This window comes from Chiloscyllium plagiosum, unplaced genomic scaffold, assembly GCF_037043375.1.
Source record: "Chiloscyllium plagiosum isolate Xiang-an unplaced genomic scaffold, Cpla_swu_hap1 HiC_scaffold_11, whole genome shotgun sequence".
In the NCBI taxonomy this organism is placed as follows: Eukaryota; Metazoa; Chordata; class Chondrichthyes; order Orectolobiformes; family Hemiscylliidae; genus Chiloscyllium; species Chiloscyllium plagiosum.
The window spans coordinates 27,919,511-27,940,650 of NW_028270149.1; the positions used below are offsets into that span (position 1 = coordinate 27,919,511).

A 21,140-nucleotide genomic window follows, 5' to 3' on the forward strand; every position below is an offset into this window, starting at 1 on the left:
GATAACCTAATGAATCACAAAAAATAGCGATACAAAATGATTAGGTTCACTGAGAAATGTCAGAGAAATGTCAGAACTTAGAGCATGGATCAGTACTTAGAGCTGTGATGTTGTGACAATTATGGAGACTTGGATAGTTCAGGGGCAAGAATGGTTGTTGGATGTTCTAGGGTTTAGATGTTTCAAAAGGAAGAGGGAGGGAGGTAAAAGAGTTGGGAGAGTGACGTTACTAATTAGGGATAGTATCTCAGCTGCAGAAAGGGAGGTTGCCGAGGAGCGTTTGTCTCCTGAGTCAGTATGGGTGGAAGTCAGAAACAGAAAAGGAGCAGTCACTAGGAGTTTTCTATAGAGCCACCAATAGCAACAGAGACATGGAGGAGAAGATTGGGAGACAGAGTTTGGAAAGGTGCAGAAGTAACAGGGTTTTTGTCATGGGTGACTTCCCTAATATTGATTAGAATCTCCTTAGTGCAAAAATGAAGCAGATGGAGCAGATTTTGTCAGGTGGGTCCAGGAAAGGTACCTGACTAAATATGTAGATAGGCCGACTAGAGGGGAGGCCATACTGGATTTGGTGCTTAGCAATGAACCAGATTAGCTGTCAGATCTCTCGGTGGGTGACCATTTTGGTGATAGTGATCACAACTCCCTGACCTTTACTATAGTCAGTGAAAGGTATAGGAGAGTATTTAATTGGAGGATGGGGAAATTACAATGCAATTAGGCAGGATCTGTGGAGCATAAATTGGGAACAGATATTCTCAGGGAAATGCATAACAGAAACATGGAGGTTGTTTAGGGAGCACTTGTCCCACTGAAGCAAGGAAGGGATGGTAGGGTGAAGAAACCTTGGATGACAAGAGTTGAAGAACATATAGTCAGGAGGAAGAAGAAAGCTTACTTAAGGTTGAGAAAGGAAGGATCGAACAAGGCTCTAGAGGGTTACAATGTAGGCAAAAGTGAGGACTGCAGATGTTGGAACCAGAGTCTAGATTAGAGTGGTGCTGGAAAAGCACAACAAGTCAGGCAGCATCCGAGGAGCAGGAAAATCGACGTTTCGGGCAAAAGCCCTTCATCAGGAATGGATTACAATGTAGCCAGAAAAGAACTGAAGAATAGACTTAGGAGAGCTGGAAGAGGGCATGAGAAAGCCTTGGTGGGTAGGATTAAGGAAAATCCCAAGGCATTCTACACTTGTGTGAGGAACAATAGGATGGGCAGAGTAAAGGTTGGGCCGATCAGGGATAGTGTAGGGAACTTGTGACAGGGTAGGGAAGGTCCTTATTGAATACTTTGCTTCAATATGCAGTAGTGAGAGGGACTTTGTTATTTGTGAGAATGGTGAGAAACAGGCTGACAGGTTGATGTTAAGAAGGAGGGTGTGCTGGAACTTTTGAAAAACATGAGGATAGATAAATCCCCTCGGCCAGATGGGATATACCCAAGGTTACTACAGGAAGTGAGAGAAAAGATTGCTGCACTTTTGGCAATGATCTTTGCATCCTCACTATCCACTGGAATTGAACCAGATGATTGGAGGGTGGCAATGGTATTCCCTTGTTCAAGAAAAGAAATAGGGATAACCCTAGGAGTAAGTAAGTTTGCCAATGACACAATGGCTAGTGGATAGTGTGGAGAGCTGCTGTAGATTGCAACGGGACATTGACAGGATGCAGAACTGGGCTGAGAAATGGCAGATGGAGTTCAACCTGGAAAAGTGTGAAGTGATTCATTTGGATGGTTGAATTTGAATTACAGAGTTAAATGCAGGATACTTGGCAGTGTGGAGGAACAGAGGGGTCTAGGGGTTGACATGCATAGATCTCTCAAAGTTGCCACACATGTTGATAGGGTTGTTCAGAAGGCGCATGGTGTGTTGGCTTTTATTAGCAGGGGGGTTGAATTTAAGAGCTGCGAGGTTATGCTGCAGCTCTGTAAAGTCCTGGTTACACCACACTTGAAATATTGTGTTCAGTTCTGGTTGCCTCATTATAGGAAGAATATGGAAGTTTTAGAGTGGGTCCGCAGGAGATTGACCAGGATGTTGCCTGGATGGGAGGGCATGTCTTATGAAGAAAGGTTGAGCAAACTAAGGGTGTTCTCACTGGAGAGAAGAAGGATGAGAGGTGACTTCATAGAGGTGTACAAGATGATGAGAGGCAGAGAGAGAGAGTGGATAGCCAGAGACTTTTCCCCAGGGTGGAAATGGCTGTCACAATGGGACATAATTTTAAGGTGATTGGAGGAAGGTTTAGGGGAGATGTCAAAGGTAGGTTCTTTACATTGAGAGTGGTGGTAGAGTCAGATACATAGGGACATTTAAGCGACTCTTGGATCGGCACATGTAAAACGAAAGGTATGTAGGTTAGTTTGATCTTCGAGTATGATAAAAGGTCAGCACAGCATCGAGGGCCGAAGGGCCTGTGCTGTCCTGTACTATTCTATGTTCTTATAAAGCAAAAAACTTCCCAACAATAAGGACTAGTGAGCAAAGGTTTTGAACAAGAGAAAATATAGCCTTTCCTGCCTGACCTTCAACACTCCCACTACCACCAACTCCCACACGATTAACATCTTGTGAGTCACTGATAACAAGGAACTAACTGATCACCAATTTCACAGCTACAAGACCACAACAGATTAAGGGTACTCGAATAATTGATTCACTTCTTTACTGCTCAAAGCCTCTCACGAACAAAAAATATCAAATGTTAATGAGGACCAAGTCTGAAATTTAGGATAGAGCATACACTTTGTGCTCACCCCGTCCACTGCACTGCATTATAATCACCCTTGTTAATTAATTTCATAATTTTATTTTGTTTATTACTTCTGCAGTCTTTCTGCTGTGCATCTGTACTGAAAATGTAGTGTAATGTGTTCTGGAGATGATTGGGGACAGGTAAAATTCAATACGTTACCAGTTTGAAAAAAGAAAATCTAAAGGGACATATACCTTTGTTTATAAATCCCTCTAGCCACATTTGTGTGCAGAAATGTCGCCTTGCAGTGGGGAAACCATTAAAAGAAAAACATGTTTAAAATTTTATTAGACATGGGGAATTGAGAAAATCTTTTCATTACATACACAATACAAAACATCAAAATAAAGTATTGTTCCATTGTTGGGAGCAATGGCCTGTGGACTATTTGACCAAGAAATGCTTAATGCTGACACTTGAAACGTTTTAAAGAGAAAAGTTCAAACAACAACATTCCCTATCCTGGTGGGCAGAGAGTTAGTTAGAAAGAAAACAAAATAGTTTTCTTGGGTTTCACACTAATTCTTTTCAGAAGTTCCACAGATTCCTCAAGAAGTAATCAAAGTTTGAAGAACATTTGCCTTGAATTTTTTTAAAATGGTAATTTAAACAAAAACCTTTGCTTGGAAACTGAGTTGAGAACATGATTTTTCAGATGCCTGTGTGTTTTGGACTGGCAGCAATTTGTAACTGGTATGCTCTCTGTCTTGAGACTTGGCAGTAGCTTCTTCCTGCCAGTGCTGTAAGGGTAGAAAGAAATTCCAATGTGGACACAGTTAAAGTTTTAATACCAGTACCAGGTGCAAAATAGAATTTATACTGTAAATTAGAATCTCCAAAACTTGTTTCTTACAACACTGATAAAAGCTTGATAGCGGATTTTTGCAATTTTAAAATGAAGATAGACACTTGTGAATAAATGTTGCACATGTTCTCTCCAAAACAATACCACTTGGCTGATCATTGTTGCTTTGTCAAGACACACCAATCTCTTATTTAAATATTGACAATCTGACAGATGTACCCCATCAAGAACCACAGTTTCTTAACAATTGATACTTTGTTTCCAGAAAAGACAAAGTAAGTAGACACTCTGATTAATTAAGTGATAGTTGATAGTTTATATCTCATTAGCAGTGTGAAAGCCTTTGCACATTTCATGATTGGTTCTGTTTAATATGCCACTGTTTCATGTTGTCCATCATCACATTGTTATTTGTTCCGTTAGGGCAGAACGAATTGTTCCTCTAAACAAAGAAATTCATATGTGGCGAATGCAGCATGACAGACATTGGGTAAGGATTATGTTATTTAAACGGTGGTGGGAATCTTTCCATTGCTGACCGCATCTCATAGAATGTTATGTATTTTATGTCACTAACTAACTTACATTTGTTATGCGTCTGAATGCTAAACATTGGTTGTTATCCTTAGGATATTTTCACATAATCACCAACCATGTCAATGCTGGTCAGCTTGGGTTTCTGCTGCCTAGGACATTAAATTGGTCTTCAGCATAAGAGCAAAACAGATGACAGCAAATTGGCTGCACGTTTTACACCCTGCCCAATTTTGTTTTCCATTGGCCCACACCCGGGTTGCACTGTTTCCCAAGACCAATTTCACATCCATTGTTTTGTTGGCAGACAATTTACTTTTGGCACTCTCTTTCTATCTAAATGTAAGGCCAGTTTCACTATTATTGAAATAATGATGTGTTGGTATCACTCTATAAAGTGAAGGAAAGGATTTTAATGCTGTGCATATGATTGATTTCTGTTAGGGGAGATGGTAACACATATTATGAGACCCTGAATTAATGTTTCCCCTTACCCAGAATGGGGTGTGAAAAGATTTTTGTACAGGACTTAATGTTAGATGTTGAAGAGCAGTTTATCATCCTTGGGTTTCCAAGTGTGGAAATAGAGAGTGGCCAATGGGTTACATTGTTTGTCTTGTTGAGACAAATTGAATTTCTGCAGTAGTTTGCAGACCTCTGTAAGAGAGATGACATTCAAGAGTGGCAAATCAAAGATTTATGGAATAAGTTCCTTTAACTTCAAAATCAATGAGATTTCAATAAAGCATATGATAGTACAGGCACACTGTAATCCAAAATTATTCATAGCATGCATAGATGGGCCTCTCTACTTCAAAGTCAAGTTAATATAAGATAAAACCTCATACATATAAACAGTAGAGTGATAAATTTGGCTCTTTGTGGCAACTTAATGAGATCCTTTCCTGACTGCAGCTGTAAATGCTTTTTGCAACAATTCTTTTACCTTATCTTTTTTTCCAGGAGTGGACCTCTTTGTGCTATAAGAATTCTTCTCAACAAAACATTTGCAATAGTATGTCGAGTTCTTTGTCTAAAGCAATGCAGTAAAATCCAGTGCTCAAGTTTATTTCTGGATCAAAATAAGTAAGTGTTGAGATTTGTTTCCCAGATTAGATTAGATTCCCTACAGTGTGCAAACAGGCCCTTTGGCCCAACCAGTCCACACAATCCTTCGAAGAGTAACCCACCCAGATCCATTTCCCTCTGACTAATGCACCTAACATTATGAGCAATTTAGCATGGCCAATTCACCTGACCTGTACATCTTTGGACTGTGGGAGGAAACTGGAGTACCCGGAGGAAACCCACGCAGACACAGGGACACGCAAACTCCACATAGACACCACATTCAAGGCTGGAATCGAACCTGGGGCCCTGGTGCTTGAGGTAGCAGTGTCAACCACTGAGCCACCGTGCCACCCATCCTCTCATCAACTTTACCAGGCTGAGGATTGTCTTGTAGCACTGACAATATCAGGAGCACATTGCTGCCTATCATTTTCTTTAAAAATCGAAAGAATTGCGGATGCTGTAAATCAGAAACAGAAACAGAAGTTGTTCGAAAAGCTCAGCAAATGTGGCAGCATCTGTGAAGAAAAATCAAAGTTAATGTTTCAGATCTTCCTCAGAACTGGGGAGGCAGTCACTGAGAAATGTTATGTGGCCGTGGAATGAGGTTTAGCAAATATCTGGTCAAACACTAGGAGTGACAGTGAAATTGATGTTGGTGGACAAGAAAAAAGATTGGAACAGAAGTCTCGCTAAAGAGAGAAGCAGAAATTCTTCAAGTGGACATGCCTAGAAGAGATGTGGCAGTGAGTTAAATATTAAATAAAAGCCAAAAAGACTGCAGATATTGTAAATTAGAAACAAAAACAGAAGTTGCTGGAAAAGCTCAGCAGGTCTGGAAGCATCTGTGAAGAGAAATCAAAGTTAACATTTTGGGTCCGGTGGCCCTTGCTCAGAACTGAAAGGATCGCTGGACTAAAAACGTTAACTTTGATTTCTCTTCACAGATGAATCCAGACCTGCTGAGCTTTTCCAGCAACTTCTGTTTTTGTGCCATTGTCTTTATCTGTGCAAACCAACTTAAAGCATTCAGCAGTGCAGTTTATTTTGTAAATGGCCCTTTGACCTTGTGAAGCGCATTGGTATATTTAGTACTTTTTTGGACTTGTCAATTTATTCCACACAGATATATTCTAATAATTCCAGTGTAACCTCCCTTCAAATGGCCCAGGAAATAATTTTGAAGGTGCCTTCCCATGGAAACCAAGCAAAATGCCTCTGCTCTGGACTATTTCAATGAGGAGGATTACAAATCTGACTCTTTGAAATTGTGGATTCATTGTTTATGTTTTTGTGCTTTTCCTTTTTTTGGCTGTTTCCACTCCAGTGGTGGACATTCTTGTAAAATGATACAGATATGATATATCCAATTAAGCTAACTGACAGTCACTCTTCCAAATACTTCGCTCCTTGTGTGCTGCTGTAGTAATCTGCTTCTGCAATTCCAAGCCAGAATGAAATTTCTACAGTTTGTACTCTAACATCCAAGTATGTCAACTTATCACTCCCACTTTCTTTGGGATTTATGTTCAGAAATTCTCCAATACATATGTAAGTGAGTTGACCCCCAATATATTGGCACAAACAGCTTTTCAGGCCATTGGCACACACAACACATTTACAACTGATGGTATGAAACTTTTGTGCCAACTTACTTACTATGCATTTCTAAATAAGACCATAAGACCATAAGACATAGGAGCGGAAGTAAGGCCATTCGGCCCATCGAGTCCACTCCGCCATTCAATCATGGCTGATGGGCATTTCAACTCCACTTACCCGCATTCTCCCCGTAGCCCTTAATTTCTTGTGACATCAAGAATTTATCAATTTCTGCCTTGAAGACATTTAGCGTCGCAGCCTCCACTGCACTCTGTGGCAATGAATTCCACAGGCCCACCACTCTCTGGCTGAAGAAATGTCTCCGCATTTCTGTTCTGAATTTACCCCCTCTAATTCTAAGGCTGTGTCCACAGGTCCTAGTCTCCTCACCTAACGGAAACAATTTCCTAGCGTCCACCCTCTCCAAGCCATGTATTATCTTGTAAGTTTCTGTTAGATCTCCCCTTAATCTTCTAAACTCCAATGAATATAATCCCAGGATCCTCAGCCATTCCTCATATGTTAGACCAACCTTTCCAGGGATCATCCGTGTGAATCTCCGCTGGACACGCTCCAGTGCCAGTATGTCCTTCCTGAGGTGTGGGGACCAAAACTGGACACAGTACTCCAAATGGGGCCTAACCAGAGCTTTATAAAGTCTCAGTAGCACATCAGTGCTTTTATATTCCAAACCTCTTGAGATAATTGACAACATTGCATTCGCTTTCTTAATCATGGACTCAACCTGCATGTTTACCTTTAGAGAATCCTCAACTAGCACTCCCAGATCCCTCTGTACTTTGGCTTTACGAATTTTCTCACCGTTTAGAAAGTAATCCATGCTTCTATTCTTTTTCCAAAGTGCAAGACCTCGCATTTGCTCACATTGAATTCCATCAGCCATTTCCTAGACCACTCCTCCAAACTGTCTAGATCCTTCTGCAGCCTCCCCACTTCCTCAGTACTACCTGCCTGTCCACCTAACTTTGTATCGTTGGCAAACTTCGCTAGAATGCCCCCAGTCCCTTCATCCAGATCATTAATATATAATGTGAACAGCTGCGGCCCCAACACTGAACCCTGCGGGACACCGCTTGTCACCGGCTGCCATTCCGAAAAAGAACCTTTTATCCCAACTCTCTGCCTTCTGTCAGACAGCCAATCCTCAATCCATACCAGTAGCTCACCTCGAACACCATGGGCCCTCACCTTGCTCAGCAGCCTCCCATGTGGCACCTTATCAAAGGCCTTTCGGAAGTCTAGGTAGACCACATCCACTGGGTATCCCCGGTCTAACCTACTTGTCACCTCTTCAAAGAACTCCAACAGGTTTGTCAGGCACGACCTCCCCTTACTAAATCCATGTTGACTTGTTCTAATCCGACCCTGCTCTTCCAAGAATTTAGAAACCTCATCCTTAATGATGGATTCTAGAATTTTACCAACAACAGAGGTTAGGCTAATTGGCCTATAATTTTCCATCTTTTGCCTTGATCCTTTCTTGAACAAGGGGGTTACAACAATGATCTTCCAATCATCCGGGACTTTCCCTGACTCCAGTGACTTTTGAAAGATCTCAACCAACGCCTCCGCTATTTCCTCAGCCACCTCCCTCAGAACTCTAGGATGTAACTCATCAGGGCCAGGAGATTTATCAATTTTAAGACCTTTTAGCTTTTCTAGCACTTTCTCTTTAGTAATGGCAACCATACTGAACTCAGCCCCCTGACTCCCTTTAATTGTTGGGATATTACTCATGTCTTCCACTGTGAAGACTGACGCAAAGTACTTATTAAGTTGTTCAGCTATTTCCTTATCTCCCATCACTAGGCTTCCAGCATCAGTTTGAAGTGGCCCAATGTCTACTCTTGTCTGTCGTTTGTTTCTTATGTATTGAAAGAAACTTTTACTATCATTTCTAATATTACTGGCTAGCCTACCTTCATATTTGATCCTCTCCTTCATTACATAGTAATTTGGTTGCATATATAAGAATTTAAAAGATTTTACATACTGATCTGAGACTAAAATGGTTATAATGATAATTACAATTGTTAATTCCTCATTCTCTCTCAAGCAGGTCAGTCCATTGACTATCTCTAGACCTTTGGCAAAATTTCCTGATGAAGGGTTTATGCCTGAAATGTTGATTGTCCTCAGATGCGGTAAAAACAAGGGCTGCAGATGCTAGAAACCAGAGTCTAGATTAGGGTGGTGCTGGAAAAGCGCAGCAGGTCAGGCAACATCCGAGGAGTGTCCTCAGATGCTGCCTGACCTGCTGTGCTTTTCCAGCGCCACACTTTTCGACACTGGCTCTCCAGCATCTGCAGTTCTCACTTTCTCCTTGGCTAAATTTGCAAAGTTAAAAATAATTGAAAAATATATTTGTCCTTTTTCAATCTTCTCATTGATTTATTTTGAGCAGGTTCTGGTGACTTAGGAACCAAGAATTCTGATCATTCTTGTCAAATCATTTATTTTCTCATGGCTACAGCCAGGAGAGAAGGGGCTCCCTTTTTAAACCAGGGGTTTTGGTCATAACAATTATTTTTATTTACTTTTTGTTTAACCAAACACCTATCACAATTCAATTAAACACAACTAGATCAGAATAAAGGAGCCAAATTACAGTATTTTCTTGAGTGAAAGAAAGTGAAACTTTAATACCTACTACCTCCAAAATTAATAAAATTGCAATATCAACCACAGACATAAACACAGGATATAAGCTTAAAAAGAAGTGGAGAGAGGGAGGAGTGTCTAGAACAGATAGGGATGAAAAGGCAATTGCAGTTGAAACATAGAACCATAGAAAGTAGGAGCAGGAGTAGGCCATTCTGCCCCTCGAGACTGCTTCGCCATTCATTATGATTGCAGCTGATCATCCAATTCATAGTCAAGATTAGAGTGGTGCTGATAAAGTGCAGCAGGTCAGGCAGCATCTGAGGAGCAAGAAAATCGACGTTTCGGGCAGGAGCCGCTCCTGCCTGAAACGTCGACTCTCCTGCTCCTTGGAAGCTACCTGACCTGCTGCGCTTTTCCAGCACCACTCTATTTCTTGACTCTGATCTCCAGCATCTGCAATCCTCACTTTCGCCTAGTCATCCAATTCAATAACCTGTCTTTGCTTTTCCCCTATATACTTTCATACACATAGCCCCAAATGTTATATCCAATCCCTTCTTGAAATCATGCAATGTTTTGGCCTTGATTATTTTCTGTGGTAGCCACTTTTACAGGTTCACTATTCTATGGGTAAAGAAATTTTTCCTCATCTCTGTCCTAAATGGTTTACCCCATATGCTTAAACTGTGATACCAGTTCTGATTCTGATCTCTCTCTCTCTCTCTCTTTCTCTCTCTGCAACTTCTCTGTGGTTGTAATACTGAATTCTGTACTTTGTTTTGTTAGCCTGATGCATTTTGTATGGTACGTTCTGCTTGTGTAGCGTGCAAAACAACATTTTTCACTGTATCACAATACATGTGACAACAATAAATCAATAAATCAAATCAATAGTTCTGGGCTCCTCTGTCATTGGGATACCCTTTCTGCATCCTGTCTAATCCTGTTGGAATTTTATAGATTTCTATGCGATCCCCCTTATTCTTCTGAACTCCCATAAATATAATCTGAATGTAACTGTTTCATCCTCTTCTCATATGTCAGCCTTGCCATCCCAGGAATGAATCTGGTTAATCTTCATTAAAGAACATCCTTCTTCAGATAAGAAGACCAGGACTGCACACAGTGTTCCAGGTGTGGTCTCACCAAAGTGCTGTATGATTGCCACAAGACATTCCTGCTCCTGCACTCAAATCCTTTTGCTATGAATGCCAAATTTCTTAGAGCCCTTGAGTTGTGAGAATGACCTGTGTCCTGACTGTATAGCTGTTGTCCCATTTCTTCAGCACTGGCATTGTTGCAGATATTCTTGAGTTTTCTGTAAATGGCTTTTGTTTCAAGTTGCTTTCTCACTAGGCAGTGACTTTGAGGTTGAGAAACACAGACAAGAGAACTTCTTCTTGTTACAGTTTACACTTCTTTTGTCACTCAGACTCTGCTACTTAAAGGCAGCTGTTAATCCATGATAATATGTGTGTTCCTGTGTCTGCTCTTTTGTCTTTCCAAGTTGGCAATTTCAGGCAACCATTTGATGTCCACTATGTGTATTTTAACATATGTTTAAACTAAACAGGCAATTCAATTTCTCTTAACACCATTTCGGTCGGTAGGTTTCAGTTTACAGATAGCATGGTAATCTCAGTGCAAATAGATTTTGTTTATGCCATATTGGTTCATTTGTCTTGCCTTAATCTGTGGTCAGGAAATCACAGCAATCAAATTAGGTGAGTATTTGTTCTTTATTTGAGGTCCATGGAGGTAACGTATGTTTAAAGTTAGGTTGTGAAGGTGCCAGCGTTGGATTGGGGTGGACAAAGTTAAAAATCACATAACACCAGGTTATAGTCCAACAGGTTTATTTGGCAGTACTAGCTTTCAAAGCGCTGCTCCTTCATCAGGTGGGGGCAGTATCACAAGATACAGACTTAACCAATATCGGGTTGTGAAAATTGGTATCAATTAGACATGTTTACCATTATCACAATGGTTCTAACAATTGTTCAACAACTTGTTCTAGATCTTTTAAAACCTTGATACTAGTTTTCTCTTGAAACCTGTAAAAAACTCTGATTGACAAAGTTACATTTTTACTTTGCGATAATTCAGAAAGAATTACAGATCTGTTGTGATTAGATTCCCTAAGTGTTGAAACAGGCTCTTTGGCCCAAAAAGTCCACACTAACCCTCCAAAGAGTAACCCACCCAGACCCATTTTCCTCTGACGAATACACCTAGCACTATGGGCAATTTAGCATGGCCAATTCATCTGACCTGCACTGTGGGAGGAAACCCACGCAGACAGTTGCCCCAGGCTTGAATCCAACCCAGGTCCTTGATACTGTGAGGTAGTAGTGCTAACCACTGAGCCACCATGCCGCCCAACCAGGTGGGAAGTTAGTTTTAGGTAGAACTCAACCAATTGTATTGTCATTGGGCTAGTACTCCAGAGATCTAGGCTAACACTGTTGGGTTCAAATCCCTTTTGTGGCGTTTAACTTCAATAAGATCTGCTGGCTTCAGTAAACATAGCTATGACAACTATGATTCATTGTTGTAAAAGAACCATCTGGTTCAGTGGTATCATTGGGAAGGAAACTTTCCCCTTTTTTTGGATGGATTTAGATTTAGATTGTATTGTCATGTGTACTCAAGTATGGGCAGACAAGCGCGGTACAAGAGTACAGTCAGTGTTGCTATATACGGCACTGTCTAAAGTAGAAAGTACCTAGGGATAAAATCTTGGTTACGGAAGTAGAAAATAAAGAAATACATTAAAAAGTTCAGCATGTAACTCAAATTCACAGCAATGTGATTGACTCTTAATAGCCATTTGAGATGGCCCAGCAAGCCACTATGTTTAAAGGCAAGGAGGGATGGGCAACAAAAATTGGCCTTGCCAGTATCACCGACACTCACGAAAGCAAAAAAAAAGGAAAGTACACATATCAACAGATGTTCTAACTATAATAGCAAAAATATAATTTAAGATAATGTCAAAAATTTAATCAGTTCACTAACTGAGGACACTTGCTGTAAGATATAATGCCACCAGAGGTGTTAGCCTGAATTTTCTTTAGTTGGGTAGTTAGAGCCAGAAAACTTACATTGTCAGCTCACAGAATTCCCACTAACCTGCTGTAATTTCTGCCCAGATCCTTCAGTTACAGTGGAGAATATGTGTGGAATGATAACAATGGTCCTACACTGCTGGAAGGGTGGGAAGTACAACTCTGCTGTAATCTTTAAAAGATTACAAAGTGTTACAGGCAACATCATTTTTTTTTGTTTATGAAATCGGAATCAGAACCAACAGCAATCTGGGGTAACAACAACAGTGAGAACAGTTAAAAATCCACGGAAAGGATTCGTCAGAAACTGCGGATGTGCCAGATATCACATGTGATAAATATGGAAAAGGAAATGGCAGCCAAGAATTTGTAGACATAATACAAAGACAAAATATTGTGGATGTTGAAATCTGAAATAAAAGCATAAAATGTTGGACAAACTGAACATCTGTGAAGAAAGAAATAGCCTTAACACTTTAGGTTGGTTAGAGATGTAACAGATTTATGCAAATACAGAGACAGAGAAAGCGGCAAGATTAGAACATGTAGGGAGGTCAGTGATAGGGTGGAAAGCAGGAAAGGTTGACAGAGGGTGAAGGGACAAAACAAAAAGTAAGATGTAAATGTGCATTGCAGAATCATTATCAACAATTCCCATCTGAATACATGCAGCGAGCAGTTACAATCTGAAATTATTCAACTCAATGTTACTGCAACATTCCTAATTAAAATGTAAGGTACTGGTTCCTTGAGGTTATGATGAGCTTCATTAAAGTAAGGAATATCTTTGTTTAAAATGTTTGTGTTCCTCACCACTGTCCATAAGGAGCACAACATGAAGCATCGCGTGGGAAAACAAATCCTTTACAGAAGCTCTGTGGCTTTTTTTCCATTTAAATTAATGGAAAAAAATTCCGCTGTACCCTGTGAAAAACTCACCATCAGATTCTACTTCCTGCACTCTGTCCAATTGAAATTTAGAACTAAGGTCAAAAGAGTCATCTTCTCAAAGGTATAGGTTGATAATAAGTGCTGGCCTTGCTTCTGATGCCCATATTCCATGAACAAATTAATAACACACACACTTAGTTAGAACATAGAACAGTTTGGCACAGTACAGGCCATTTGCCCCTCGATGATGTGCTGAACTTGTATCCTACTCTAAGATCAGACTAACCTACATACCCTCCATTGTACTAGTTCCCATGTGCCTATCCAAAAGTCTCTTAAATGCTCCTAATGTATCAGACTCTACTACCACTGCTGGCAGTGCATTCCACTCACCCAACTCTCTCTGCGTAAAGAACCTACCTCTGACATCTCCCTTAAAACTTCCTCCAATCACCTTAAAATTATGCCCCCTCATGATAGACATTTCTGCCATGGGAAAAGGTCTCTGGCTATTCGCTCTATCTATGTCTCTCATCATTTTGTACACCTCTATCAAGTCACCTCTCATCCTTCTTCATTCCAATGAGGAAAACCCTAGCTCCCTCTATTCCTTCACACTGCCAAGAATCCTGCCTTTAACCCTATGTTCTACATTTACATTCGACCTTCCAAAGTGAATGACATCACACTTTTCCATGTTGAACTCCATCTGCCACATCAGCCCAATTCTGCATCCTGTCAATGTTGCACCTTCACATGATCCACAATTTCATCAACCTTCATGTCATTGGCAATCTTACTAACCTACCCTTCCACTTCCTCATCCAAGTCATTAATAAAAATCATGAAGAACAGAGGTCCCAGAACCAATCCCTGTGGAACACCACTGGTTACCAAGCTCCAGGCGGAATATTTTCCATCTACCACCACCCTCTGTCTTCTATGGGCCAGCTAATTCTGTATCCAGACAGTTAGGGTGGCAGTATAGTCATTACTGTTGGTCAAAGGACTTGGTCCATGTAAAATTGGCTTGAATTTGCATAGTCATGAATGAAACCTGCAGCAAACCATTTTGCATGGACTTTGGGTTAAGGTTAATTTGAACTTGACTGGGATGTCTCCCGATTAAAAAGGCAACACTTACTTTTACGGCTGACATACGAAGAAACAGCAGGAAGTATTCATGCATGTGAAACCATTCCAATACTGGAAGAAAATACTTCAATAGAACAGAAAAGGCTTGAAGAAACAAAACTGTAAAAGAAATAGAATTTTAGCTTCTGTGCAACTATTGACTTTCTCAAAAGCTCTAAGTTTTAATTAACTAGTCAATGAATTGTGTTTATTTGAATAATAACACACAAGTTATGTAATGGGAGAAAGTCTTTTAAGTGACTGTCAGGCAAAAATTTTCCTATCTTATCCTTCTGAAGTAACAAAACTTATTTCTTTCCTGTATTGGAAATATATTTCAATTCTAATTTGATTAGGCAACTACACATTTTGTGACTTAAGTTTAGAACAGTTTAATGCCTTAAGAAAAGATAATATATATTTAAGTTGGAAATGTATCAAAATCAAGACTTTCTTCTTTGCTGAGGCAAACTAAGTTATTTGTTCCCCAAACAAGAGATTGACAATTTTCCATTTATTGAGAAAAATTTCTGTCCCATTCCCAGCACAGCATATTTTGACTTGCTCGGTATGAAATCTAGAGATTGGGATTTTAACAAATGATGCAATTTCTTGTATTTTGATTCTGAAGCCTAGCACAGCAAAATAGAAGATGGTGAAAATTCTGTCACAATTAATATGTACATGGAGTACATGAAGTAGAGTGTTTTGTTAAAATTGCTTAAAACATTGTTTTGGTCTCAACCAGATTATTGTGTCCAGATCAGTGCTGACACAATTTAGGAAGGATGAGAAGGCATTAGAGAGGGCACAGAAGAGATTAGCAAGAATGGTTCCAGACTTAGGGAACTTCAGTTACATAGATTAGAGAAGTTGAGATTGTTTTCCTTGGAGGCAATAAGGCTGAGAGTAGTTTTGATAGAGGTATTCAAAATCATGAAGACTATGGACAGCATAGATAGGGAGAAACTGTTTCTTTTGGTGGAAGGATTGAGGGTCCAGTTTGACGAAACTTAACAAAAGAAACAATGGAGATTTGAAAAACTGTTTTAAACAAAGAAGCTTTTTCACTCAACAAGTTGTTAAGGTTTTGAGTGGACAGCCTGAGATAGGGTGGATGCAAGTACAATCAAGGCATTCATGAGCAAGTTAGATTATTGCATGAAAAAAAGAATGTGCAGGGTTACAGAGGGAGGGTGGAGGATGAATCCATTGCTCCTTTTGTCAACCATGTTAAATTTGTGAATAACACAATCAAAATCCCCTCTCAACCTGCTCTTTCTCCTGAAATAAAGTATCTACAGGGGTAATGGTTGAATTGGTGGTAATTTTATGAAAATCCTTGGATTTTGGAAAAGTCTCACAGGATTAACAAATTGCTAATATAGCAACCCTAGGGAATGGAGGCAAGAGTGTGTAACAATAGGTCAATTAGCATAATGTCTATTGTTAGGAAAGTGCTGAAATCACTTCTTAAGGAAGTAATAACAGCACAGTTGGAAAATCATAATCAAATAAAGCAGAGTCAGCATGGCTTCATGAAAGGGAAATCATAGAACATAGAACATTACAGCTCAGTACAGGCCCTTCGACCCTTGATTTTGCACCAACCTGTGGAACCAATCTGAAGCCCATCTAACCTACACTATTCCATTTTCATCCATATGTTTATCCAATGACCATGTAAATGCCATTAAAGTTGACGAGTCTACTACTGTTGCAGGCAGAGTGTTCCACGCCCCTACTGTTCTCTGAGTGCAGAAGCTACCTCTGACAACTGTCCTATATCTATCACCCCTCAATTTAAAGCTATGTCCTCTCGTGCTAGCCATCATCATCCTAGGAAAAAGGGTCTCACCATCCACCCTATCTAACCTTTTATTATCTTGTATGTCTCAATTAAGTCACCCTTCAACCTTCTCTCTAGTGAAAGGAGCCTCAATTTCCTCAGCTTTTCCTCATAAGACCTTCCCTCCATACCAGGCAACATCCTAGTAAATCTCCTCTGAACCTTTTTGAAAGCTTCCACATCCTTCCTATTATGCAGTGACCTGAACTGTATGTAATACTCCAAGTGTGGCTGCACCAGACTTTTGTACAGCTGCATCATGGCCTCATAGCTCTGAAACTCAATCCCTCTATCAACCTGGGTGGCAACTTTCAGGGATCTATGTACATGGACACCGAGATCTCTCTGCTCATCTACACTACCAAGAATCTTGCCATTAGCCCAGTACTTTTTATTCCAGTTGCTCCTTCCAAAGTGAATCATCTCATGTCTGATTAAATTATTGGAGTTTTTTGAGGATGTCTCAACCAGAACAAATAGAGGGAAACCAGTTGTATTTGGACTTCCAGGAGGCATTCTACAAGGCACTTCTGAAAAGGTTAAGTCATAAGCCCATGGTGTTGGAGGTAGTATATTGGTATTGATGGAGAATTGGCTCAAGGGTAGGAAACAATGAGTAGGCAATTGTGATCTGTGGTTTCCACAAGGATCAGTGGTGATACTGCAATTGTTTACAAGATATATTAATGACTTGGAGGAAGGAAGTGAATACACTGTAGCCAAATTTGCAGATGGCAGAAAAATAGGAGGAAAGGCAAGTTATGAGAGAGATACAAACAGTTTAGATAGAGATATTGATAGATTAAGTAAATGAGCAAAAAGTTGACAAATGGAGGACTGTATGGGAAAATGTGAAATTGTTCATTTTGGAAGGGAGAACAAAAGAATAGAATATTATGAAAATGGAAAAGAACTGCAGAAAGCTGCAATACAAGTGGACTTGGGGGATTTGTGCACAAAACACACAAAGCTAACACACAAGTGCAGCAGGTAATCAGGAAAGGCTAATGAAATGTTGTGTTTACTTCAAGGGGGTTGGAGTATAAGAGTAGAGAAGTCTTACTGTAAGTGTGCAAGGTGTTGGTGAGACCACATCTGGAGAACTGTGAGCAGTTTGGGCCCCCTTTATTGATGAAACGTATCATTTCATTGGAGGTTTCTCAGAGAAGGTTCACAAGGATGATCCCCAGTCTCATGTGCAATGGCTAAACAAGTTGGGATTCTACTCATTGGAGTTTAGAAGAATGAGAAGTGATCTCACTAAAATATATAGAATTCTTAAGAGACAAATGCTGAGAGGATGTTTCCCCTCATGGGATAGTTGGGGACAAAAGAGCATAGCCTCAGAATAAAGGAGACTAAATTAAGACTGAAATGTGGAGGAATTTCTTCTCTCAGAGGGTTGAGAATGATGTGCTGAGGTAGGTATTTGCCAAAGCCAACTTCCATGGACAAAGGACAAGGTCGTCCCTGCTCATGGAATATGCCATGGGATGTAGGTAGATGTGAAGCCTGATAAAGTAACTAGTGAACTTTCTTTCCCTTCAAGTCGGGTATTGTTCGCTGTCTAGTTTCTCACTGGTGTATAGGAATATCATGGCAAGACTGGCTAATAATGAGATGCAAATACATGGAAATGAAATCCTAGTCCCTTACTGGCAGATTTCTCATCAGCCATTGAAACTTAAGGGAAAGTTGGATTCTTTCCTCTAGTCATTGAGAATCTGAATCTTTCGCTCTCACTCTCGTCTCCCAAATTTCTCACAATTGCCCATACTGCTCAACAGCTGGGAAAATTCCAGCCAAAGTACTGGATGACAGACACCTGCAATTTTCCAGTATGACTCATACTGTTCTGTTTGTGTTCCTTCAGTTTTTTCTGAAATACTTTGGTCTGCTGTAATTGGACAGTCACAAAATTGATATATATTGTATCTTGAGAAGAGTGTGGAATTTAATGATCTTCCAGAGTATGACTGCTTTTGAAGTGTATTGGTGGGAACTTGTAGGGAGATCCCATTGTTTTCCCTCCTTCCTTTAAGTCTAGAAGGGGCCGGAAAGCCTCCATGCTGAAACCAACTGAGACCTTAAAGTAGTCACTTAATAGCCTAACCCTGCTGCCTACTGCCTGTAAACAGCAACTGGAGAAAGCATCCTGACAGGTAGGGCTGGAGCCTGGTAGGCAAAAGTGAGGACTGCAGATGCTGGAAACCAGAGTCTAGATTAGAGTGGTTCTGGAAAAGCACAGCAGGTCAGGCAGCATTCGCGGAGCAGGAAAACTGACATTTCAGGCAAAAGCCCTTCATCTGATTTTCCTGCTCCTCGGATGCTTTTCCAGCACCACTCTAATCTGGAGCCTGGTAGGTAGGGTTGTTGTTTCCCCCTGCTTGACACCTGCTGGGAGGAACAGAGAGAGACACCTGAGTAACACCCTTCTCTGCCTTTCAAATTGATACCATACCCATCCTTTTATAAGTGTCCCCCTGTCTGATCCCAGCAAGCCCAAGGAATAAAGTGAATGGGGTGAGCTGTATTGCCAATCGTCTGGCCAGGCTGCACTATAGTATTAACAGTGGCCATCATTCTTGGTGGTGCTACCAGTATTGCACAGCTGATGCTCTCTAACCTCCAAAGATGAGATATCTGCACAGCACTTAACAGTTCTGAGCATGATGATCCCCTCACTGAGACTGAGAGGCCCAACATTGGAAAGGCTGGTGCTTAATTGTGACCTAACCCCAAGAGACTGCCTGAAAATGGCTGTGGTAGGTTACTTCTGAGTTTCCATTCGATGGATTGGCATCCAACTGCGATCATGATATTCTATCCTAGAAATATGTAATACTTTAATAAGAAGATTACAGATATAAAGACAAATTCTAGATTCCTCCCCATGCATTATTTTGTAAGCACATGAGAATTCTTTTACAATTTTATGAATGAATTCTACTGTGAAACAGTATTAAGGAAGGGCTTCTACAGAAAGACTGGTAGGTGACCTTCTCACTGGCTTCTGCCAATACGGTTCTGTTGATATTAAGTTGTGTTTATGAATGCTCAGGATTCCAATACTCTGACATTAATTGAGGATACTGCTATTCCTGGGAATATTGTAGAATGTAAATTCAGTCTTCCTCGCCAAATTTGCCGAATTCAGGTCAGTTACAATATGGTATTTGGTGGTTTCTATTTAAATAATTTTGATATCATCGCTCATGGAAGCAAAAATATACAGTATAACAGATGTTGTGGGGTCATAATACAAATGTGCTTGCAGCTTCAGTTGATCTCAAGCCAATGTGTACTTCAGTGAAATGAAAATACAGTTCATTTTCAATATGAGACCGTTTCCTCTCCTGTATGGGTCATTAATTCATCTGTTGACCATCTGTTGCTTTGTGTAAATTATATAGAATTTGCATTTTTCCCTTGTTCCCATTCTTAAAAATTGGTGTCATATTGTCTGCAATTTTCCATCAAAAACAGTCTTTACACAGAGAATAGTTATAATGGGAAACTTACTACCATAGAAATTGAAGGGAATAGCATAGATGCCTTTAAAGGAAAACTATTTAACTATGAAGGAGAAAGGAATAGAAAGTTATGTTGACAGTGTTAGATAAAGAGGGGTGTGAGAAGGACTCACAAAACATAAACTGTGGCAGAGACCGGTTGATCCTAATGGCTTGCTCTGTCCTGTAAAACTGCTGTTTTTGAATGATTGGGCTCACATTATGTTAATTGAACTAGTTCCTGCTGAAAGGACCAACTCCTGAACGCCATTGATCTGAAATATTTTAAGAATGAGCAACACAGTGATTCAAAATAATGAACACTGGTTGTAATATATTTACAGTTTAAGTGTTAAGGAATATTTTGTTAGATATCTGAAAAATATCAGACAAACATATGACACAGGAGCAGAAGTACATTCTGCCATACAGTAAGATCATGGGTGATCAGTTTAAATCATATTAGTAACCATGGGGGAAGATTTCCTCTGTTTACTAAGAGATTTATAAGCCTATTTTTTAATGAACACCAGTCATCACCGTAAGAATGAAACTCCTGATCTTTATTTATAAATATATTTGCATCAAAATTAACTTCTTGTAATAATGATTACAATGTCAGTCTTTCATCTCCGGTACTTGGGTCTCAAAATGATGAAGATGATGGGGTGAGGTGCAGTTGTTAATGGGATGCTTAATTTACAAGAAAAGTCATTGACTGTACTACCCATTTTTTATGGAAAATTTCAGCTGTTTTGCTTCAGACAAAACACAATAGTATGACCAGGTGGACAAGTGCAGTGTGGCCAGATGTGGTTAGGCAAGTATCAACATTTTATGCTAGTGTTGTGTTAGCTTTCATTAGCAGGGGCATTGAATTTAACAGCCATGAGGTTATGCTGCAGCTCTATCGAGCCCTGGTTAGACCGCACTTGGAATATTGTGTTTAGTTCTGGTCACCTCATTCCAGGAAGGATGTGGAAGCTTTAGAGAGGTATCAAAGAATATTTACCAGGGTGCTTCCTGGACTGGAGGGCACATCTTATGATGAAAGGTTGAGGAGCTAAGGCTTTTCTCAATGGAGCGAAGAAGAGTGAAAGGCGTCTTGATAGAGGTGTACAAGATGATGAGAGGCATAGATAGAGTGGATAGTCAAAGACCTTTCCCCAGGGCAGAAATGACTTTCACAAGAAGGCATAATTTTAAAAGATGATTGGAGGAAGGTTTAGGGGAGATGTCAGAGGTTGATTCTTTACATAAAGAGTGGTAGGTGTGTGGAATGCACTG

General features: G+C 40.2%; 1 long non-coding RNA gene across 1 annotated transcript in view; it reads right to left on the reverse strand.

The window, feature by feature from the left end:
• Positions 1 to 3,172: 3,172 nt before the first annotated feature.
• Positions 3,173 to 21,140, reverse strand: part of LOC148148773 (uncharacterized) — a 43,795-nt gene continuing 25,827 nt past the window's right edge. Inside the window, exon 3 of the long non-coding RNA XR_015758571.1 lies at positions 3,173 to 3,502. This is a non-coding gene — a long non-coding RNA (uncharacterized LOC148148773). The remainder of the gene's footprint in view (positions 3,503 to 21,140) is intronic.